Source organism: Cydia strobilella, chromosome Z, assembly GCF_947568885.1.
Source record: "Cydia strobilella chromosome Z, ilCydStro3.1, whole genome shotgun sequence".
NCBI classification, from domain to species: domain Eukaryota; kingdom Metazoa; phylum Arthropoda; class Insecta; order Lepidoptera; family Tortricidae; genus Cydia; species Cydia strobilella.
The window spans coordinates 32,090,909-32,116,622 of NC_086068.1; the positions used below are offsets into that span (position 1 = coordinate 32,090,909).

General features: G+C 38.4%; 1 long non-coding RNA gene across 2 annotated transcripts in view; it reads right to left on the bottom strand.

Annotated features, from left to right (window-relative positions):
- LOC134754496 (uncharacterized) overlaps nt 1-25,714 on the bottom strand; it is a 266,953-nt gene that overhangs the window by 4,601 nt on the left and 236,638 nt on the right. The window lies entirely within an intron of this gene.

A 25,714-nucleotide genomic window follows, 5' to 3' on the forward strand; every position in this document is an offset into this window, starting at 1 on the left:
GGGTGTAGGGAGGGGGGGGGGGGGTTGAAGGTATATTTTTTAGATTTTTGCTCGTATCTCGAATATCTGTAGGAATAGCATTATAATTACTTGGAAAAAAAGTTTCTACATAAAAATTTCTACAAATTAGGTTTTATTTATTTTTACTCTACGATCAATACTTTAGGAGCTACAGGGTGTTTAAGTTAACAAAGAGATGAAAAATAGACGACATAAGAAAACGTCGTTTCTTCGTAGTTGTTCATCATAACTGAAATTTTTAGTATAGAATAAGCAAGTTGAGTCACCTGCTGATCAAAAATAAAAATAAACCGGCTAAGAGCATGTCGGGTCATGCTCATGTGTATGGTTTCGTACTTCCCGGCAAAATATACTTTTTTGCAAAAAAAACTCAAAAATGGCTTAACCGATCAGGTTTGCTATAGTCTTCCTTAGGAGTCTTTAATAAGCTTTACTTTCACGTTTTTTTTCATATTTTTTTGGACCCATGGTTCAATAGTTAGACCATGGTCGAGAAGTGGGGATGAATTTTTTTTTCGCTTCAACCCTATAGTGTGGGGTGTCATTGGATAGGTCTTTTAAAATGAATATGAGTTTTAAGAACATTTTTTTGATAAATGTGATATTTCCGGAAATATTCGCAATGAAAGAAAAAATTCTGTTTAATTCTCTAACTTTTGAACCACGAGTCCAATAAATATGGAAAAAAATCGTGAAAGTAGAGCTTAGTAAAGAATTTCATGGAAGACTATAGCGAATCTGATCGGTTAAGCCGTTTTTGGTTTTTGCAAAAAGTATATTTTGACGGATGGGTAACTACGGAACTCTACACTGAGCATGGCCCGACATGATGTTGGCCGTTTATTTTTATAATTGATTAGCAGGTGACTAAGCTTGCTTATTCTAAACTAAACATTTGAGTTATGATGAACAACTACGAAAAAACGACGTTTTCTTAAATCGCCTATTTTTTTTTGTTAATTTAACAACCTGTACCTCGTAAAGTATTAATCGTAGAGTAAAAATAAAGACTTTTATAAAAAAAGATAAAACGACTTCAAAAAGGATGTAATAAAATATTATCCTTTATAGGGTTCCGTGTTTAAGTGCCAAGCCAAATTTAAAACCATATATTCATAGTGATTATGGTGCAATTCGATAAGGATGCGGCTATATAAGTATGTACGTTGGATTGCCTAACGCAGCGTACTACGTAGGCGAACAACACGCGAACGCGAAGCGGCGCGGCACGGCGCCTTAATTAATCCTTTGATACCTATAGAAGTGTCCTACGTGGGCGATCTCGTTGCGAATGCGAACGCCTTGGGCCGGCCGCGCCGCGCCGCGTCGCTTCTCTTCGCGTTCGCGAGTGTTCGCCTATGTAAAACGCAGCGTTACACGACGACAACAAACGAACTTTCTGTAGGTATTTAAGAACACACCTCAGAACAGAACACACGGTTGAACCTTCTTAGCGCAGTTCGTACCATGCTTGTCGGCACATTAGTGTAAATCTGATGCGTTTATTTGTTGTCGTATTTTTTAAAGAGCATTTCTTACTAATTTTTAACAGTGTGGGATTGAGACTAAGTTATTTTCTGTCCCTTATCCAGAGGACTACGTTTCAAAATATAAAACAATTCAAGGAACCTTCATGCCAAATTTCAGCTAAAGCGGTTCAGTTGTTTAGCCATGAAAAGGTAACAAAGAGGCAGACAGAATTACTTTCACGTTTATAATATTTGTACAGTTGTAATGGGATTTGTAGACATAAAGCTGATTATTTTTGACTGGTATTGTTACTACTTGGCTTGGCACCGACTTCAAACATATCAGTTGGTAACGCATATACTTAAACACGGAACCCTAAAAAGGATAATATTTTATTTCATCCTTTTTGAAGTTGGTTTATCTTTTTAGGGTTCCGTACCTCAAAAGGAAAAAACGGAACCCTTATAGGATCACTCGTGCGTCTGTCTGTCTGTCTGTCCGTCTGTCACAGCCTATTATCTCCGAAACCACTGGACCAATTAAGTTAAAATTTGGTATACATATGTAAATTTGTGACCCAAAGACGGACATGTAACGTATACAAATGAATTTTAAACATGGGGGCCACCTTTGGGGGGTAAATGAGAAAATTTAAAAAAAAATATTTCAAACTATATCGTGTTATATATCAAATGAAGGAACTCATTGTGAGAATCTCAAGTATATTTTTTTTATAATTTTAGCATAAATAATTTAGAAGTTATTGAAGAAAATAGGCAAAAAATGACCATTCCCCCCCTTTATCTCCGAAACAACTGGGTCAAAAATTTTGAACAAAATACACAGAATAGATCTTTACCTATAGATTACAGGAAAACCTATTAGAAATGTGCAGTCAAGCGTAAGTCGGACCTCATTAATTATTTTTGATCCGACCCCTACGGGTTTTTTAAAGACATTTCACATAAAAAATACGTTGTTAAAATTGTGTAATGTACGGAACCCTTGGAACACGAGTCCGACTCGCACGTGGCCGGTTTTTTTTATAAAAGTTTTTATTTTTCCATTTTTAGTTTTAAGACATTGTTAAGAGCGTGACGCATGAATGAAAAACATAATCATGTTTAACTCTAAATTCGTAAACTTTATTAAATAATCAGAATTTTTCTCGAGTCCGTCTGGGAAATCATTCCTGTCACTAAATCCACTCTCCGCCCCGCCTCTGACCCAATCCCTCAAACCCCCCGATCACTGAAACTCACAGCACATCAACCCCTGATCACTGAACCCCTCGACCCTAAACCACCAACGCTTCCACTGCCACTCCCCGACCCCTAACCTCAGACCCCTTAACTCCTCACCCTAACCCCCAATACCTTAACTCCTAACCACTCAATCCCCGACCCATCAACTCCCCTCCCCTCAACCCCCAACCTCAAACCCCGCAAACACTAATACCCTCTACCTTCACCTCTCACACCTACCCCTCACCGCTAGTCTCTTTGGTTGTTTCCAACACTACCTACATCAAAAATCATAATACACATACGAGGGAAGTTCCACATTTCGTCATTGAAGTCGGTTAATGAATATGACCTAATATGTAGAAAATTTTATGTAGAATCTTTTGTCCGAAGTAATTATAATGCTATTCGTACAGATATTCGAGATATGAGCAAAAATCTGAAAAAGGTACCTTCAACCCCCCCCCCCCCCCCCACACACACACCCCCGAGGACTTTTAGTATGTTCATCTGTACACAACAAGGTAAAACCGTACCAATTTTCAAAACCACACGAATTATTTCCGCAGATCGCCCATTTTCGGCTTAATTTGACGTAGCTACAAGCAATATTTACATCGCATTGGAAATTATACAAAATAGGTTAACACAAAAAAAATACACAATAACATACAAGGAATAAACGTTAATTTGCTCAAATATAACAAAAATAATTTACTCAACCCCCAACCTCAAACCCCGCAAACACTAATACCCTCTACCTTCACCTCTCACACCTACCCCTCACCGCTAGTCTCTTTGGTTGTTTCCAACACTACCTACATCAAAAATCATAATACACATACGAGGAAAGTTCCACATTTCGTCATTGAAGTCGGTTAATGAATATGACCTAATATGTAGAAAATTTTATGTAGAATCTTTTGTCCGAAGTAATTATAATGCTATTCGTACAGATATTCGAGATATGAGCAAAAATCTGAAAAAGGTACCTTCAACCCCCCCCCCCCCCCCCCACACACACCCCCGAGGACTTTTAGTATGTTCATCTGTACACAACAAGGTAAAACCGTACCAATTTTCAAAACCACACGAATTATTTCCGCAGATCGCCCATTTTCGGCTTAATTTGACGTAGCTACAAGCAATATTTACATCGCATTGGAAATTATACAAAATAGGTTAACACAAAAAAAATACACAATAACATACAAGGAATAAACGTTAATTTGCTCAAATATAACAAAAATAATTTACTATTAAAAAAAAACAATTACTATTATAAAATGTCAGTCTTAACTCTACAACAAAAATAAAATAAAAAAACAAAACAAAATATGTCAATTACGCAATAATTCTATTATTTATATTGTATATGAATAAATAATTCTAATTTGAGTGTATATACTCGTAATGTTTATTCAATAAATAATTTTAATTAGTACGCTGACAAAATTCTTCCACTGAGTAATAAACACTTGCTTAGCAAAAAAGTCTTGAGCTTGGTTTTAAACCTGTTTACATTGGCGATCATCTTCAGTTCAACCGGTAATCTATTAAAGAGAATAATGGCCTGATAGCTTGCTGAGTGCCTTACTACGTTAAGCTTAGCCGAGATTGTTTGTGGCATGTCTTTTCTCCTAGTAGCTAGACGGAGTTCTCTGTCTTCTGGTGTTTCTATATTAAAAATAGACTTAACTAATTCTGTTAGTACCACCAATATATACAGACTAGGAACGGTAAGAATTTCATATTCCAAGAAATAGCTCTTACAGAACTCTGTCTGAGGCAATCTCTCTATCGTTCTTATTGCTCTTTTTTGAGCCACAAAATTAAAGCTGTTTGTATATTGTACTTATAACTGTTACCCCAAAACTTGAAACAATATATAGGTACATAAATGCAACATTTCACCGACAAAACGAAATTTCCTTGTCTTCCACGGCTTCTAAGAAATAGCGACGTTACATGCTGACGTCACGATGTAATGCCAATTTGTTAGAAGCGTTTCGTCAGTAAAGTGCGGGTGCCAGACCATGACCATCATTTGTGACTTGTACTGCTGTAAGACAATGGGTCCTATACTGACATTTGATCATCAAAACAAACCTGATCGACTGAAACCTTAATAAAAAAATGTGGAATACCCTATAGTGCCGGGGTTAACAATAAAACGTAACTGTTTTACGTAAATAAATTAGGTTGACTTCAAAGTACAATGAACTTAATTTAACAGGTCAATTGATATATAAAGAGTTCGAGAATCAATTGACCATTAACCGTTAAACACGCTTTGCATTTTTCTATTCAGCTCGTAACGTAACCGTACTCACCGGCTAATGGAGGCATATCTCTGTGTAAAAGCTTTCTACAATGGACCAACGATACAGCTCGCGTGAACAGTAGAGGAATCACGAATTAACTACTTGGTCCCTGATTGATGCCGTACGCTGTATTGGCATGTACTTATAAAACACGACACAAACACGACCTATTACTATAGAAGAAATGTCTAGGTATAGGAGCTGTTTTCCCATTACGTAATGCTGTACGCAGTATAACCGCAATTACCGGATAATAAGGCCTTATTTAAAATTGTTAATCACGCCTCATCTGTCTCAAAGGTTTTGAATTACGTCAGGCTCAGACATTTTTGTAATAGGAATGACAAAGTTTCAGTGCAATAATTGTCGATTTCGAGTTTTTATTTTCATCCAGACACAATCAAGTACAGGTACGTAATCTCATTTCTGAAATCGATGATAATTAGAGTGAGTTCTGAGCGTTTGTGTACCCATACTATTTGCAGAACTATTGCTTGAGTTTAGACGACGTTGCAAGGTTAGCAAGACCTGATATAGTCGGGACTAAGCTAACTCTGCACTGTCTCTGACGTGACAAAGTGTTTTCAAAGACGTTTACGCTGACACGCTCACACTTTGTCATTGCAAAGTCTGTGCTGAGTTATGAGTTAGCTTAGTCAAACTCAATTTTTCGCCTACTAGGTACTTATATATTACGATGACATTAATTACCATCGGCCGGGCGCTCGGACGGAGTCTCCGCTCTCGCCACGCTGCTTTAAGCAATAAGAGTAAAGAACCTAATACGTAACCTAAAGCCTAGTTCATATCATATAGAATTGGCACATAATTAGTTGTAGGTTTTTTTTTCATGGCGGGAAAAAAATTGACAATTACAGTTCAATTACCTTCAAAGTATTCATGGTGAAAATATTATTTTGCTGGCTTTATGCATTTTATAGTTTTCGACCATGGAAATTGAGAAAAAGAGATTGATCGTGCACAAATACCTCATAAATTCTTATCGGTCCGGGACGAAGACAGCAAAGTCGCTTAAAATGCTAAAAACTAGTGTTTGTAGGGTCATAAAACGTTGCAAGGAGACTCTATAAGTAATAAGATTTTGGAAAAAAAGTCCTAAGGTCAGTCAAACAAAATCCAGAACATGTCCAGAACTGCCTGATTACGATTTATCACGAAAATTCATAGAATGTCGTAGTACTGTAAAGATGATTCGCCTCAGAGGTGGCTATTAAGAGCTATCGAGCAATTAAACATTCAAATTGGACCGTTAAATAGAACCAACAAGCTAAAACACGAGCTCGACTATTGTGCGACCGAGTTTTGACAAAATTCTAAGGTTGCTTGTTGTTGGACGACGAGACGTATGTAAAACTCGATTTTAATCAACTACTCGGTTCGAAGTTTTATATGGCCGATAGTAGAGGAAATGTACCCGAAAAATATAAGTTCGTGAAACTTGACAACTTCGCAATAGTACATTATGATACAAGTGTGCTAAGTTGGTCATTGCACACGAGGCGATATTGTGCGCGCGAGCTGTAAGCGAGCGCGCAATAAGAAAGCCGATCTGTGTAATGACCAATGCACACGCGTTTCATACGACGTTTTTCAACACACTTGCGAGAAAAAAAACAAGACTTCATTTAGTCAAATTTTAATTATCAAAACAGTTAGTAAAAGTACAATTTTCAAAACGGTACTGAACAGTTTTGTTTGGCATTACGGTTTGTGTAATGTTGTTAATTATTTCATTCTCTTGGGTGAATGTCGGCGATGAACAATTATTTTTGATGGAGTTTGGAGTTAAGGCACGAGCAGGAGACGACAAGAAATCAGGGCCGCTGTCGTGTGATGTTCCAGGCCGCGGCTCTGGGCAAACCTTGTTTGCTGGTGGCTCCAAATTTATAGCCCGTGTGATTTTTTTACCAATTTTTGCCTTATTGTGTAATGAGTCTTCCACATAAGACTCTGCTACTGTGTCTGAACGCCATCCGCCATGACGCTTTAGGGTCAATACATCGGCCCCCGAATCAGCTAGTAATGTTGCCGAAGTCCTTCTGAAACTGTGTCCAGTGTAGGAATCTGCGTCAGGCAAGTCCAAATATTTGGCTATTTCTTTTGGCATGGCACCAAATTTATTAATGCCAATAGATAGTGTTGTATACTTCTCTTTTTGAACATTTTGGAAAAAACGGTCAGATTTCGCATTTGGTGAACGTAGAGCTTGATACTGTTTAACTATTTCATAGAACGGGCCATCTATCGTGAGAGAACGTGGAATTTTATTTTTGGTATTTTTAATTTTTACAAGGAGCATTTCACCGTGGCTTTCTATATCTTGAGTCGTTAGATCACTAAGTTCTTTACGTCTACACGCACCTGTAACGCCGAATATTAACGCAACCTGTAAAGAGACCAAACATAGTGTGTATAAGAACATTATTATGATAGAATAAGGTAGGTACTTATAAGTACGTATAGGTAATACGAGGTAAATTGTATAAGTTCAACTGACCTTTGTTGCAAGGTACTGATTATTAGGAGCTTCTTTCAAAAACTTCTCCACGTCGGATGGAGTCAATACTTTTGATTTTCGGCTAGTGAATCCGTCCGTGCGTCTCTTCAAAAATGCTATCAGGTTACTGTACGTTCGAATATCTATGTTATTCTTTATCTTTACTGTGCTTTTTAACATAGAATAAGTGCACCAAAGCGAGCTGGGCTTATACTTTTTTGCCAGTTCATTGAAGTAGGCTAAAAATAAACTTTCTGAGAAAGAATGAGCATTCTTGCTGGTTTTCCATTTTAAAAACGCTTCATAGGCCGCTAAATACTTTTCTTGCGATTTTGATGGCAAAAGGCTATCACATGCGTTTTTGCTTCGTTACGTATGTCCGGTGGAGTTAATAATAGGTTTTCATTTTCTTCACTTTTAGTAGAAATTTTCGTTAATATATTAAACTTCACAATGAATCCAAACTTCGTCACAGCCGTCAATTATTTACGAAAAATGGCGCCGTGGCGCGTTGTTTTTTTTTCTTGCCGTGATACCGATGCGCGCGCAAGGCCAAGGCGCGAACTAGATCGGCCAGCAGCCAATAAAAAAAATGTAAAAAAGCTAATATTTTCGTATTTCTAACCGACGGATGGAGATTAAATCGATAAAATGTTATATTTATTCATTAATGTAATTTAAACGAGATCATTTAATCTATAAATTATGTTTGGTGAGATAAAACCTCTTTGAACTAACATGTGAAACCTAATAGTTGGTTAAAAAAAAATATTACTCGACCAAATTAAGAAGGCTCCGTTTCCATGCATATTATTAGCAATCAGTTACCTTCTTAACTCAATCGGATAATATAATGAAATTGAAAGAAAAAAAAAAGATTTTTTTATTTATGTATACATATTTAAAAGCTAAATACATTACTAATTAAAATTCACCATTCATAACTTGGTTATATCGTTTTCTTAAAAATAAAAAAAATTCTAGTGCGTACCATCTATATGAACTATGCTTTAGTTCCTAATTCTAAAAGAACTTACGCAGCCTGAATTTATCATTTGCTAAACATACTGTTCCTTGTACGGGAATGTGAGGAACAAATGGTGAACGTGTGCAAAACGTTTTCGTTTTAATGGTAATCACGGCGACTAGCATTTCAGCACAACTATCAACAGTTTCGAAAACATGACTTTAAACTTGTTATTTTATTTAGTTGTGTTTATATTATGAGTAGGTAAAAAATAGTCAATGTATTGTTCGTGGGCAACATTTTATTATTTGTATAGTGTGGAGTCAACTGGAGTCAAAAAACTGAACCAATATTCTCGTATGAGGTGTTACGGTTAAAATTGTGAAAGTTTTGCAAAAAAAGTAAAGCGCGCCAGCAATTTTAGCTACAATGTGCTCATACTATTGGAAAGGAGAAGGAATTACTATTGAAAATTTACCGTTTTTATACTAATTATCGCGTATGAAATGAAACTATATTGCAGAACAACACATTCAATTTATGGCTATTGAATAAAAAAAAACCAAAAAAATATATATTACAAAATACGTAAAAATTATTTTTTTTACTATAATCATAATTTATTAATTCAATTTGCTTTATAAATTAGTAAACCAACGGTTTCTTTTTGTACCAAAGTTCCTGCTCTGAAAAACAGTTCAAATGTACTTTTTGGCACCTGCTACACAGGCTACAAGACGAATTTATTGACAGTTGACACCTCATTTATCAAAACCAATTCCGTTGTTTCGAGTAAACATCAATATTCGGCAGACTTCAAAAGCCAAACAAAAAATACGACATAGTGAAATGTATAAATAGAAGAATACCCAAAGCAATTTACTGCCGTAGTATCCAAACCTGAAGCTTCTTGTCTTATAATTGATGGAGCTGTTCTCGTGCATATAACGGTGCCTAAAGCAAATCAAACTTGAACAGTACATTGAAAGCGTATTAGTATCATCAATGAGGATATAATAAGATAGAGCGATACTGTCATAGTAAATTTTGTAACCACTGTATCACTGCCATCTATCGACATGTAGATAGATGTAGTGTAGGGACGCCCGGCCGGAAGCAGGCGGGCTGTCGATCACATGTCGTGTTCATTCAGCCCAGTTCCCTGTAGTTGGAGCTGCAGGTTACTGTCCCGGCGGCATTCCCACACCATTCTCCTCAAATCTTCTTGTTTTCCTGCAGAACAGAAGGACATCTTTAAGTTCGATATCCTTTAGTTCGTTTTCTTCTAGTATGTCTCTACCAAATGTATTATATCGCGGTGCTGCGTACATAGTACATTCTGCTAGTAAGTGCAAGCTAGTTTCCTCCCTACCACAGTGTGGACAGGAGGCGTCTGCACTGATTCTCATTATCTTAAGGTGTCTATTGAGAGTATTATGACCTGTAATAATACCTGTTAACAGTCTCAAACTGCTCTTACCTAGTTTCAAGAGATACCTGGTTCTCCTGTGGTCTATCCCTTTAATCATCATCTTCGACTGTCTGCATCCAGTTTCTTCTACCCATTCTCTCTGTGCTTCCATCTCTTTTACCTTCTCGATGACTCCCTTTGTGACATCCGCTGACATAGGCAGAGCCGGTTCCGGACCTATATATTCCGTCTCCGCCCCTATCCTCGCTAGCTCGTCCGCTTTCTCATTTCCTGTCACCCCCTGGTGTCCTGGTACCCATGCCACCGTGACATTTCTATGCTTGCCTAGCGAGTTCAGCTCCTCTCGACATTCTCTCACTAGAGAGGAGGTGACCGATATTTTCTTTAGTGCTTTCAGTGCTGCCTGGCTGTCTGTATATATTACAACAGCGCCCTCTTGCTGTATACTTTCATTCACTATACGCGCACAGCGCGCTATGGCACATACCTCTGCTTGGAACACGCTGGCATACCTACCCAGTGGTACCGATACCTTCTCTCCCAGTTTAGGGATAACTATGCCCGCCCCTGCTAGTTTCGTCGAGCTTCTTCTTGACCCATCCGTAAAGCAGATAGTCGTTGGGTGCCTGACTTCCACCTTCCAGTTGTCCCTCTCTCCTATATGTACTCTGTATTTTTTGTCAAATATCTCCTGCCTCTTTATAAGGTCATTATTGGCCATCAGCATCTCGAATTTTGATAGCGCCTCTCTTTGTATCAGTGCGTGTCTCTTGTCCACGCAGCTTCCTCTCCATTCCTTGCACGCTTTCATTCTATACCACTGTTCCATGGCTCTTTTCTCCACTTCAGTCCATAGAGGCTTCAAACCTAGCATTACCTCCATCGCGTGTGTCGGGGTCGTTCTCATCGCCCCCGTCATCATGAGGCACGCTAGTTTCTGTATTTTGGTTAGTTCTTTTTGGTATTCTTTAACTTGTGCCCTATGCCACCATATCACGGCTCCATATAGCACCCTGGGTAATATTACTGCCTTGTAGATCCAGTGCATCATTCCCGGCTTCAATCCCCAGTTCTTTCCCACTGCCCTTTTGCATTGAAACAGTGTTCTTATAGCTTTTGCCGTTTGTTCCTTGATGTGAGTCTTATACCTGAGTTTACTATCAAGAGTAACGCCCAGATATCTTAGCTCATCCACCAATTCTAATTCCGTGCCTTGTATCTTTATGGGTCTTATCTCCTTTATCCTTTTATTAGTGAATAGCACTAGCTTTGTTTTCGTCGGATTAAGATCCAGTCCTCTCTCTCTGCACCATCCCAGTACCTGTCTGAGACCTCTTATCATTATATCTCTCATGACGCTGATAACCGTCCCTCTCACTAGCAGCACTCCATCGTCAGAGTATGCCTGCATGTACACACCTCCTCTGTTCAGCTCTTTCACCATTGAGTCTAGCAGAAGACACCACATTAGGGGGGACAGACATCCCCCTTGTGGGAATCCTCTCCTTGGACTAATCGTCTTTACTACTCCTCCTAGCTCCGCCGTTATGGATCTTCCTTTGAGCATTCTCTCAATCCATTGTGCTATAGTCGGTCGGATGCCCTCTCTCTTTAGGCTTTCCTCCACGGCCTCGAAAGTTGCCTTGTCAAAGGCCCCCTCTACGTCGAAGAAGCAACCTAATGCATATTGTTTCGTTTCTAGTGCCCTCTCCACCCTTACCGTTAGGTTGTGTAGAGCGGTCTCCGTTGTCTTTCCTGCCATGTAAGCATGCTGGTTCCCGTGCAGCGGGTCCCCACTGCTTTCCACTTTCTCTCTTATATGCCTATCTATCACTTTCTCTAAAGCCTTCAGAACAAACGACGATAGACTTATGCTTCTGAATGACTTCGCTTCTTGGTACGATTTCTTACCCGGTTTTGGCAGAAAGACCACCCTCACCTCTCTCCATACCCTCGGAATGTACCCTAGTGCTATACTTGCCCTGTATAATTTCACCAGGTCCTCTTTTATGAATCTGTAACCCTTCTGCAGTAGTATCGGTAGGACTCCGTCCGGGCCCGCAGCCTTGAAGGATGCAAAGGAGCCGATCGCCCATTCTACCCTTTCCTCCTCCACCACCTCCAATGCCGCCGCCCAGTCGGACCCCCCCCGACCACTCTGTTCCTCACCTTCTGTCGACTCCTTACAGTCCGGGAAATGAGATTTCAACATGACGCTTAATATCTCTTCCGGTTCTGTGACTAGGTCTCCATTCACTCTCAGGCTGCCCAGTTGACTCGCTCGGTCTCCCGCCAGCAGTTTTACCACTCGCGCCCCCTCCGAGTAGCTGTTTATGTCTCCCGTGAACCTTCTCCAACCCTCTTGTCTAGCTTTCTCTCTCAGTCTGGTGTATTTGTTCCTGACCTCTCTGTACGCTTCCCAGCTCTGAGAGTCGTCCCTCTTTGTCGCTACTCTCATTGCCCTACGCACCTTCTTTCTTACCTTTTGTAGTTCTCTGTTCCACCATGGCTGCCCTTTGCCAGTTTGTACCAGCTTCTCCGGGCATGCCTTGTGGTAAGCTCCTATTATAATCTCTTTCAGTCTGCGCGCCCCATATTCTAGGTCGTCCACATTCTCATACCTGACTTCCGAGTCAGCCAATTCCCTTAGCTCCTCTTCATACTTCGCCCAGTCGGTTTTGCGTGGATTTCTTACCTTCATCTTTTCTACTCGGCTTTCGATGCTGTAGAGTATTCTGCGGTGGTCAGACATGCTATCCTCCGCATCCACCCTCCAGCCCCTTACCTTATCGCTCATCTCTTTCGTTGCCATGGTGATGTCAAGTACTTCTTTTCTATTATCGACATACTTTAAAACTAAAAATGAAGATTTATAAAAATACGTTAAAATGTATTTAAATATGGATAAATGATTTTTTTATTTGCATTAATTATTTTTATATGATTTTGACCCATGTTCTTTCACTTTCATACGAGAGTAGGCCAAACTAGTGGCGCCATCTGATCGAGAATCAAATTTTCGTGATTTTCGAGGCACGTTTCTTCCTTAGACTGTATCCATCTATTACGGAGTTATATCTTTCTTTGGTACCATATCAATATTATTGGTTCAATATTATTGATCAAAAACTACGTCCACTCTGCTGAATACTTATTTAATCTCCATATTATGGAGAAGACAAATTGAAATCAGATACTCGTGAGAGCCTTCAGGGACCCTTATTGCTGTCAAAGTTAAGACAACCTTAAGATTCCCAAATTAATCTTTTTTTTATCTCAGAACGACAAAATAAAGAGAGAGGTTAGGACACAAATTAACTAAAATTGACTCAGGTGCCTTCTTCTTCTTTCATGCCTTTACCGGGTGTGATACTGTTTCAGGATACTTTGGAATAGGTATAAGTAAGGCTTGGAAAAAATGGACAGCTTAAAGACAAGTCGATGCGGCGTTTAATAATTAATCTTGTGGAGCTGTACCCAGCCCAGATGATAACACATTTTTAATTCTAGAATAATTTGTAGGACATCTGTACTATCCTGCAAGTGACGAAAATTACAGACGAATGTATGGAGAAGTCGTTTGTCAAGTGGTCAACATCCTTTAGATCCTTGTGATTGGGTTGGCAGAACAACGAGGGCCAGGCCTACACCCCGTTCTGGAAAACTATCGCAGATGCTAGCGGCAGTTGTAGGTATCATGCAAGTGCAATGAAAGGTGTAGGTACTCGATGCCGGTGCGTGACAAATGATTTAAACTGCACTCTTCTTTGTGCTTGTGAAGGTTCCTGAAAATGTTTTACTTAAGTATTAGCATTATATTATTTTGTTCCGTATAGGTACCCGAAGGTTGTCTGGAAGAAATCGCTTACAGCGATAAGACCGCCTATATTTACATTGTAAATCTGTTGTTGCAATAGTTTTCTTTTAATTCTTTTTTTGTGCTATATTTACTTACTTTCCTACACTTACGTACTTAAATAAAATTTCATTTTTATTGAATTTATAAACAGTAGCAATCGCGTATATCACTTACCTATAGGTATATTGCGTTAAGTTTACGTTCAGTGCTAGACCTTTCAATGCCGTTACGTTATATATATTCAACAAATTATGATAGTAGAGTATGCCGGTTTACGTTAACATTCACTGAGCCACCTTAATGCGCGACCTTAAACTAACCTAATAAGCAAGTCCCCGTAGAATCGTTTTTATTTTTTTGAAAAAATACATCCCAGGTATGCTGCGAAAATACTCCGTTTTGCTGTAAATTGCACAAAAAAGGTGCTTTTTAAGAGCGTTTATTGTAAAGGATGGGCAACTACGGAAACTAAAACAGAGTATGGCCCGAACCCGATATGCCGCGTAAGAACTTTAGTTTAGCACAGTATTACAGAAGAGTGGTCAGTGTAAACTTTTTCTTAGATTATGATCTACAACTAATACTCTTTCTTATGACATTATTATTTTATATGTAATTTAATTTTTATAGTAAAGCAAAAATTTTGTTAATGGATTCAGACGCAGAGCGGCCCAGCCGCCAATCGCGGTTTCATCGCGGTTGGGCGCCATAGCGGTTAGCCGTTATGACAACCGCGTCAGGCGGCTGGCCGCTCAAACGAACCGCCTAAGCGGCCAACCGCTAGTGCGTAGGGGGCCTTAGGCCCTGTCTTTACTTTTCATCAGGTGTGACTAGGGCCAATCGCCGATCAGTTCATAATTTAAAAAAAAAAGATCTAAACTATGTTGCATGTGGTCTTGTTGAGTCGTCTTAAAGGTGACGACTCCAAGGACTCAAGCCTTTTCCAGCTCCTTGTGAACTTTGGATCGACGTAGAAAGAAACAAAGAAATGTAGACCTTATTAAAATTGTAATAAGGATTAAAAACCCTTCTGCTCTCAAAATTTCTTTTGCTACAGAGGCCATGGATTTTTGGAGGCGAACTGCCCTGACACTGACCTGCCTACGACCCCCCGCTCGCAATGACAATGGGACGAGCTGCTCTGCGTTCTAGTGCGAGACGACCTGTACGAAACGTTTACGTTTACGCTATGTTAGTTTAGTTAAGTTTACCAGCCCCGTGGAGCGTGCTAGTCTCCTTCCTCCGTAGTCGGGGGCGTGGTTACACGCTTTACCCTCCAAAAATCTAGGCACTCTTTTCAGCAATGAGACATTTACTCTCGATGGCACTACGACTCGGAGCTGTATGTGTTGCCCCGCACACATATTATATGTCACTGTGGTTCCATTGCCACTGGTAAGGGCCTGCATGGCCTGTCTTGCAGCAGAAGTGCTGCTCGCATCACACGCCACGCCAGCATCAACGACATTCTGCGCCGAGCCGGGCTGGGGAAGCCCATTAGGGGAGGGGGGGGGGGGGTATGTGGGGCTCGCTTTAAATATTGATCCTAGAGAAGTTTTCGTAATATTTTTTGTAAAAAAAATTATGTACATTATTTATTTTCGCAGTGCCCTTCACTCTGCTCCATAAAATTAAAAAATCATTCACGGGTAATTGTCTAAGATCTTATAATAAACTTCCAAATATCATCACTGAACTATCTGTTAATAAATTTAAAAAATATGTAAAACGAAAACTTATCTCTAAAGCCTATTATTGCACACAAGACTTCATGAATGAATAATGATGAAACACCGTGGGATTGTGGTTGAAAATAATTAATTATTTATTATTATGTTAATAATGATGAAATTGATAATTCAATGAATACCTATATTACGTAATCCGTATTTTTTGACATTTAGATTTTTATTCTAGAAAGTTGATAGACTAGTATTTTTTTATAAAATTTAGTTTGACGATCCTTTTGTGAAATTATTAAGTTTGACATATCTATAATAATTCAATGTTTTTAAGAACAATAATAACTGCATCAATAAATTGCTCTGATATTTAAATTAAGGTAATATTTGTAAAACTTGACAATTTAAAAGTGCTGGTTGCTAGGCCGCTTTTTTGGTAAATTTTGTGTAGATTATTTACGTTCAACAATTTTTTTTGCTATTGTCGTTTAAGAGTTATTTACAAAAATAAAAATCAGTTTTTGGCAAAAATATCATTTTTGGTACAGTCAACTACAAAAAGATGTATCCATATTTTATTTATTTATTTAGTTTAAGGAGAACCAACAGCTATACACTTACAATAAACAACAAGATTAAAACAGGAATCCAATTACAGGAACTCACAGGTAGTTACAAAGTATTCAATTTTAAACTAATGCTAGCACTTACGCACACACACATGCGTACAAAAAGGAGAAGAAAAAGAAAAGCATACCTAATTGAAATTAATGGCAATAGAAGCCTTACAATAATCCTAAGTTTTGAACACTTAGTTCATTAGCCCCTCTAGGGGCTTCTAGTTATAGTTGGGTTGTTTAATATGGGGATATCGAGTGGTTATTCCAAAATCTTTACGAGTTGCGGTATTGAATGAATTACACGGTGGCCACCCCGGCATAGTAAAGATGAAACAAATCGCGCGGAATTACGTTTGGTGGGACACACTGGACGCGGACATCGAGCGGGTGGCGGAGCAGTGCGCCGCGTGCCGCGCCCAGCGCCCTGCGCCGGCGCCCGCGCCGCTGCACTCGTGGCCGTGGCCAGTGGAACCCTGGGCGAGATTAAACTTAGATTTTCTAGGGCCATTTAATAATGTGTACTATTTAGTTATAATCGACGCTCACTCTAAGTGGATAGAGGTTGAAAAAATTAAAACGGGATCTGCCTCTGTTGTAATTAATTGTTTGCGAACACTATTCGCACGCTTCGGCCTGCCGAAACAAGTAGTCACCGACAACGGGCCTCCGTTTTCGTCGGCCGAATTCGGCTCTTATCTCAGACGTAACGGAATTCGACACACCTTAGTAGCTCCTTATCATCTGGCCAGCAATGGCGCGGCCGAGAATGCGGTGCGTACCATTAAGCGAGTGTTAAAAAAAGCCGTTATCGAGAATGAGAAGGACGTCACGGCTCTCAGTAGGTTTCTGTTCATGTACAGAAATACTGAACACAGCACTACTAAGAAAGAACCGGCAGTGGCGCTTCTAGGGCGGCGGCTGCGCGGTCGCCTACTGCGGCCTGACACCGCGGACGTGGTGCGCACCGCGCAGCGGGCCAGCGAGCGGCGCAGCGAGGGCCACGCGCTACGTCAGGCCGAGCCGGGGGCCGAGGTGCTGGTGCGAGACTACGCGCGCGGAGCGCACAAGTGGGCCGAGGGCCAGGTGCTCGCGCGAGAAGGACCCGTATCTTATGTAGTGCGAACGAGTGACGGCCGCACACATAAACGACACGTAGATCAACTGCATTTCGGAAAGTCGAGATTTACGCTCAGTGAGATTGACACTAAGGCACCTATTAATATATCACCCGTATCCGATCAGCCTGCGGACAAAGTCCAGGTAGACATCCCGGAAGTCACGGGGTTGCCCGCTGACGATACGGATCAAAATGACGGGGAAGGTGGAGGCGAGGAAGAGTATGGCACGCCCTCGGGGACTCCGACAAAACATGAACGTTTGCGCCGGGAAGCTGCTGTCCGTTGTTTAGAAAGATTAAAACAAATGTAATCAGTAGGAATTATTCGTCCCTTTGCCAGTACGCCTTATGCGTATACTAATAAAGATTATATTGTCCATGTACCATGCATATTGTATTAAAGTTAGTACCTACCTTTTTATGTTTGTCTGACTTAATCGCTAATAGTTACATGGATGCATATTAGACCTGGGACGTAATAAATATGTCCTTTATTTCATAATCATGGCACCAATTCGACCTTGGTGAACATCGACCTTATTACCTAGACGAAAAGGTTCAAATTGTAATAACTATCTTTTTATTTATGTCTCATCTATGATGAATCATTATTGTGATAGTTTAAGAAATGTTTTGGTTAATTAAGAGGAGGACAATGTTATGTATGGTAGATATGTAGGTAGCTCGGTAAAGCTACAAGTACCGACATATTTGCTCAATAAACGCAATGTCAGTCCAAATCGGTGTTTCATTGCTCGAACGTATCACCGAGGTGGGAACATTCAAGGGAACCGAGGTGTCAAATACTTTTCGTGGAAACAATGGATATCGCAGCGAACGTATTTTTGTGAACGAAGTTGATAAAAATATTATACCTAATCAGTTTTTTCGTGAATAACGAATATATATTTGCTTGTGACAAAACATGCACAATTTATTTTAATGTGTAAAACAAAAGTCCATTATGGTTATGTGACACTGGAGCGTCAATATGTGCTTTGAAGTTAACGACCGCTTTGAAATTAGATATTCCAATTTATAAAGACGACTTAATTATTAACGGAACAAAACAAGCAATCGGTAATGGTTACATTAATTTAACGGAACGTGAAAACATATTTCGTCATAAATTTTATATTTTTCAAGATTTACCTATCAAATGGGATGGAATAATTGGATATGATTTTCTTAAAAAATACCAGTCTACCATAGATTTACGGAATATGCAGTTAAATTTAGTATCCAGTAATAATTAGATAGTTAGTATACCTTTACAAGATGTTCAGACTCATTTTGTTTTCCCCCCGAGATCTGAATCGTTACATTTTGTTACCACTGACTTAAAAGGATGTCGTTGTGTGTTCGACAGAATTACAAGAGGGTATATTTTTGGCAAATTCGATAGTACGACATTTTAATGGAAAAATACAGTTAAAAATTATGAATACAACTGAAAAAAGGTAGAATTAGATAAATTACGGATAGCCATACATAGAGCGAGTGATTACGATAGATGTTGTTTTGAAAATTGTGACTCAAAAAATGTAGACCGTTAAATTTATTTTCTCATTTAAACTTATATAATTTAAACAGCCGATAGACGTCCACTGCTGGACATAGGCCTCCCCCAAGGCTCGCCACTCCGACCGACATGATGAATTTAAACAAAGAAGAGAAGATTTCTATAGAAAACTTATGTGCTAAATTTTCCGACATATTTTATTTACCCGGGGACAAGTTAACAGCAACAGATATTAACAATCACTCAATAACTTTGAAAGATAATATTAGCCCTAGTTATACGAAGCCAGGTTACCACACGCTCAGAAAAATATAATTAAATCAGAAAATATGCTTAGAGAAGGTATCATAGAAAAATGCTCAAGTGAATCGTCTAGCCCACTTCTATTAGTTCCTAAGAAAATGGATAAAAGTGGTGAGAAAAAATGGCGTATTGTTATTGATTACCGAAAATTAAATAATTGCATTCAAGACGATAAATTTCCACTACCAAATATTACAGAAATCATAGATTATCAGGTTGCGTATATTTTACACATTTAGATTTGGCAAACGGATATTATCAGTGTAACTTAGACAAAAATCATTTACGACACTATTTAAAATAAAATAAAACTTGATTTGTTATATTTTAATGTTTTCAATTGAGTATGAAATTAAAGTCAACCCAAATAAACAGCAAAATAGCATAACAACATATTTAAGTACCTAAATCATCCCCTACCAACCAACAGGCCGTTTCTAACGTTATGATAATGTGAAACTTTCGGTAGGATTCACGCTTTAGTTTCCTGAGCAAGTTCGTTTTGTCCCCCCTTTGTTAAAACTTCACAATTGCGGGCCCTGCTCGTAACTTCATTACTTTGAATGGTATCACAGCTCTGAATATGTGGTTTGATGTATTCTGGTGGCTGAATATAACTTTTATGTCTATTCTTTCTATGCTGTGATAATTAACATAATTACTTAATAACCTAGCCTCACAGTAATCTCAATGAGGCTTGTGTTGTTTCCTCATAACTAGTTCACCTCTTGTTTTTTTTTTTGTGTAATTGGCAGTTTGGTTGTATCTTTAACCGTTTAAATGAATAACAACTATCCGACTACAAGCACCGGGTCATGCTTATGATGCATAATGTAGGGTTACATCATTGCCCGTCGTACACATTAGGCGGAAAAAGGGGGCCATTGTAGATACTAAGTACATGATGAACAAAAGAAACCTAAGTACTTCCTAAGTATATGTAAACGAATTAAAGCCCATTTGTAGTTGATTAGGTATTTTTAATAGCGTATCTAGAACTCATATTGATCACAAGTTATGTTGTGATCAAGACACATCAAAAGTTAGGTCAAGTCCACAAAAATCATAATTTTCCTCTCTTTAGCTTGTTTTTAGCCGTATGACGAAAGTCACTGGATCTCTACATGCCCTTAACAGACTTAAACACTTTTTACCCGTTAAAACATAAAAAAATATTAGCACAGACATTAATCCTACCCATAATTGACTACGGTGATGTGTGTTATCCAGACTTAAATGAAGAGCTCTTGAACAAGTTAGATCGTTTACTAAATAACTGCATTCGTTTCATTTTCTGTCTTCGTAAATACGATCATGTCTCCTCTTTCCGCTCTAAACATGGCTGGTTTCCTATACGTGTTCGTCGAAATATTCGCATGCTCTGCACCCTCTTTTCTGTCATTAATGATCCTCAATCTCCCGAATATCTCAAATCTTTCTTCAACTACTATGGTGTTTCTCGTGTCCGTCAACTTCGCTCTACTGGCCACTTTTCTTTGTCCATACCATCTCACCGAACAGGTTTCATGTTCTATTCTTTCTCTATTCAGGCAGCTCGCCTTTGGAATAGTCTCCCTGTTAAAATTAGACAGTGTCCGAATAGATTTGCATTAAAAAAACCCTTACGTGAGTACTTTGCCGGCAGAACGATGAATTCTTAGTGTTTCTGTTTTGCAAGTTTCATCATATCTTATGTATTTTTATGTATGTATATTGTATGTATTTATATGAATATTATATATACCGATATATCGCTCGCTTAGTGATAAACGGGAACAAGACGAAAAACGAGAATTGTGGTAAAACGCGTTCAAAGATTTCTTCGTCAGTGCATGACACTTTCCCCGACTTATTTTGTAAACTTTTATTACATATATCATTGTTTGTGTTATAATTTACATTGTATATAGTAAATACTTATATATTTAATAATAACCCAGCTCACTTTAATATGTTTTAGAGCATTTATAAGACCTTAAAAGATTAGTTACAGTTATGTTACGCTTTATTATGAAATGAAATACGATGTTAAATTTTTTAAAATGCTCAATTCCTAAAGATCAGATGTTATTTAAAATAAAAAGTCACGGCAACGATTGACTTTGTAATTCGTAAAAATACATTTTACATCATACAAAACGTTATGGGAAAGTAGACAGTTCAATTAAATATATCACGTTTTAGTAATATAAAAAAGGTAATAAAAGGGTTTTAAATTAAATCACCGACTGGTTATTAATCATCAAATATTTATTATGAATCGGAGAAAATAAACTATTTTCCAGTCATTTGAATGGGGTCATGATGTTTCATATGACCTGTATTAATTAAGTTGATTAATTACATCGTTCCAAACTTTAAAAACGCGATAAGTCAAAATGTCACTAGTGTGACTAGACATGTTCTTTCCGTGGACCCTTCAGATATTAGCAGTTAGCTTTTAGTTTATTAGTAGACTACAAAACTGGTATTGGTAGAATATACGTACTAATATCATGACACGTATGCAAACGTGCCCCGACTGCAACTCAATATCCCGACTCCCTTTGTTGTGGAAGGCTAATCATGCGTGTGATGTTGCTCCCGACGTGGAAATCAGTTTAGAGTGTGCCTCGAGTAAAATTACTATAGCTATTTTTTGTGTGTTGTGGTTTTTAATCATCAAATATTTATTATGAATCGGAGAAAATAAACTATTTTCCAGTCATTTGAATGGGGTCATGATGTTTCATATGACCTGTATTAATTAAGTTGATTAATGACACCGTTCCAAACTTTAAAAACGCGATAAGTCAAAATGTCACTAGTGTGACTAGACATGTTCTTTCCGTGGACCATTCAGATATTAGCAGTTAGCTCTTAGTTTATTAGTAAAATACAAAACTGGTATTGGTAGAATATACGTACTAATATCATGACACGTATGCAAAAGATATGAGGGCCGCGCCGGCGCGCCGCCCCCGCCGACGAAATTTCCACGCCGCCGCCGCCGATGCGGCGCCACCGGCGTGACCTTGTTAGATAAGTACTACTACTTTCAGAATCGCAAATTAGATATTTTGTGAAGTCGAGGACGTTAACAGCGCCACTCCAATTAACTTATGTAAATTAATAATTTTTAAGAAAAAAAAAACCGACTTCAATGGGGGATGCCGCTGAAAGTTTACTTATTGTTGATGGTGCACTCTTAGAGATTCCAGACAATGAAATGAAATAGACAGCATATTTTGCCTAATTATACATTAGTATACCACAACCACAATTGGATTACCATTTTTTGACAAATTTTGCCTAATTGCCTAATTATTATAATATTGCCTAATAATGTAGAAAAGGAGGTAAAACCACCCACTTTTCTAGTAGCATTTCGTTTTTGTAAGGGTCGCAGTTCTAACCTAATCTACTTTTCTGATAGCATTTCGTTTCTGTAAGGGTCACAGTTCTAACCTAACCTAACCCACTTTTCTAGTAGCATTTCCGGGTCCGGGTCTGGGTCCGAATCCGAGTCCGGGTCCGTGTCCGGCTGTCCGGGTCCAAGTTTGGGTCAGAGTTCGGTCCGGGTCCGGATCCGAGTTGGGGTCCATGTCCAGACCCGGGTCCGGGTCCGAGTCCGGGTTTGGGTCCATAAGGAAGAGAACAAATCGCCAAAAGTGAACTATGTGTCATTGAAGAGTTCCATTCTGATCATCATCAGCAGTTCCACTTAATCAAATGTCACTTTTTTAAATGTAAATGCTGGATTTGTTGATGAAAATACAAAAATCACAATATGTATGCATTTCACATTTGAGGAGTTCCCTCGATTCCTCATGGATCCCATCATCAGAACTCGAGCTTGACAAAAATATTTCTTGAAACCTAACTTGCTTAACAAACATAACGAAGAGGACAAATCGCCAAACGTGAACTATGCGTCATTGAAGAGTTCCGTTCTGATCATCATCAGCAGTTCCACTTCATCAAATGTCACTTTTTTAAATGTAAGTGCTTGATTTGTTGATGAAAATACTAAAATCACTATATGTAAGCCTTTAACATTTGAGGAGTTCCCTCGATTCCTCATGGATCCCATCATCAGAACTGCGTTTTGACAAAAACGGGACCAATCTGTATGTATATACTTACAATCAAAAAAATAATTTTCATAATCGGTCCAGAAATGACGGAGTTATGCAGTAACAAACATTAAAAAAAAAAAAAAAAAAAAAACAAATAAAACATACAACCGAATTGATAACCTCCTCCTTTTGAAATCTTGAAGTCGGTTAAAAAAGTGTTTTACGTCCGTATAATTTAAAAATATCAGTGATAAATGAAAAGTATTGTTTTAAGATAACAAAGATAGATATAACTCCGTAATAGATGGATACAGTCTAAGGAAAAAACGTGCCTCGAAAATAAAGAAAATTTGATTCTCGTTCAGAGGGCGCTACTAGCTTTGGCCTCCTGTCGTATAGATGGCGTTGACGGTTTCGTTTGTTATTTAACAATTTTAACGCATATCAGTGAAAGAACATGGGTCAAAATCATAAAAATAATAAATGCAAATAAAAAAAATCATTTATCCATATTTAAATACATTTTATCGTATTTTTATAAACATTTATTTTTAGTTTTAAAGTGTGTCGACAGATGGCAGTGAATTTACTGTGGTTACAAAATTTACTATGACAGTACCGCTCTAGTATAAGTTACTCTATGAAGATAATAATTGTTAGGCACTGCGTTCCCTCTGCTTCAAGCATTAAGACAACGTGGTGTATCCAATGATATGGGAGCACCTACAGAGTAATATTCTCAGAGCGGCTAACAAAGAACTGAAACTGAAACTGAAAGTACTGGGAAGAACATCAGGGGGGAAGAGAATACCTAAAGAAACGTGGTGGTGGACCCAGCCAGTGCAAACTGCTCTACAAGAGAAGAAAATAGCTTTTAAGAAATGGCACGTCACTAAAACCAATGAAGATAGGGAAGAATATAAAAATCTCTAGAAAGCAGCCAGGAAAGTAGTCGCTCAAGAAAGTCTTAAGCCCTGAAAGGTATTTATGAGAGCTTGGAGAGTAAAGAAGGCCAGAAAAACATATATAAACTTGGAAGGAGACTTAATCAGGCAACTAAAGACATCACAAAAACGAAACTGCTAAAGGGCTCGAGTGGACAGATACTGTAAAGCGATCGGGATATTATACAGCGTTGGTACGAGTACTATGACGCACTTCTGAACACTAAATTCCCACTGTAATGTGACAATTAGCCACTTTCCGTGTTTAGCAGTAACAGTTTGGTTTACTGCGACATAAACGCATATTGCTTGTATCAGCGACTATTACTTGTATAAAATAGGTCGCATTACAAATAAAGAGGTTCATTTACTTAGCCACACTGGTCGTTATCATTTATACCCCTAAATACCCCGGCTCTGCCTGTCCTACGCTCCGCAACCCCTCAACGGTTTATTATTGCGTATCACTGCGCTTTGTCCAGCTTGACGAGCTTCTCGTAGTTTTTCTCTTAGTAGTTGTCTGTTTTGAAGGATATCACGATCAAGGAACTCTTGAGACAAAGAGTCCTGTGTTTTTAAAGTATGACGCATTTTCCATTATATATTTCGTCATCCTTTTGCTTAGGAGTTCTATTGCAATAGGGCGTCTAGAGCCTCTACGGCCCATTCGCCAGATCTCTTCGATTTGTCCTGTTAGATCTATGTTATATATGCCATAAAATACATGTAGTATCTGATTTATAAGTACGGTTTCAGATTCACGGTCATATTCATTTAAACCGTAGAGCACCAGCCTCCTTGTGTATTCAGCTCGAGTTGGTCCTGTAAAATTTGGATTTAAGTTATCCCTTATATAGTTATTGTTGGTATTTAATCCGTCTAGGTTCGAGCATTTTAATTTGTCTTTTAATAATTGTGTTTGATATTTTAATGGCGCCATTTCTTGTTCGAGAGTTGAAATTTGTCTATTAGTTTTGTCAATTCGTTGAGAATAGGAGTTTGATGTTCTTAAATGTTACCTGTTTGCATATTTGTTGCATCGAATGTTAGCTTTATGTTATTTAATTCTGTTTTCATTTAATCATATTTTTTAAAGAGATCAGAGATATTTGTTTCTATTCTATCAGCTAGGTTGATAAATCGTTGCTCTTGTTGTTCAAGCTTGAGTGTCAATTGAGATCTGAAACTTCTTAATTCAGTAAGTATGATATCAGATAAATACTTCATTGTTCGTTTTTAGACTTAGATCCGGGTCTTGTTAACAAACTATCATCGAGGCTGAGGACTGTGTGACCTTTATTCCGTATTATTATTACTCTTTATTTACATTGGAGTCATCTGAGTCTGTAAGTTGCAGGCAGTCGTTCAGTAACGCGTAATTATGCAATTGGTTTCTAATTGGGGTGCTTGTATTACCTGTTTTAGGAGCATTGCATCGACAATTGGCAGGTCAAATATAACTTTCTTTCAATTAATAATATTAGGAACATTATTGCAAACTGGCCCACTGGCAAACTGATCCACTGTACCCTACTCTCTCCTACCAGTTTTTGAATAATTGTATTAAAAATGAATATTTACTCGAAAAAAAAATTATCTACCGCAATTTCAGTTAATCTTATGGATATTTGAT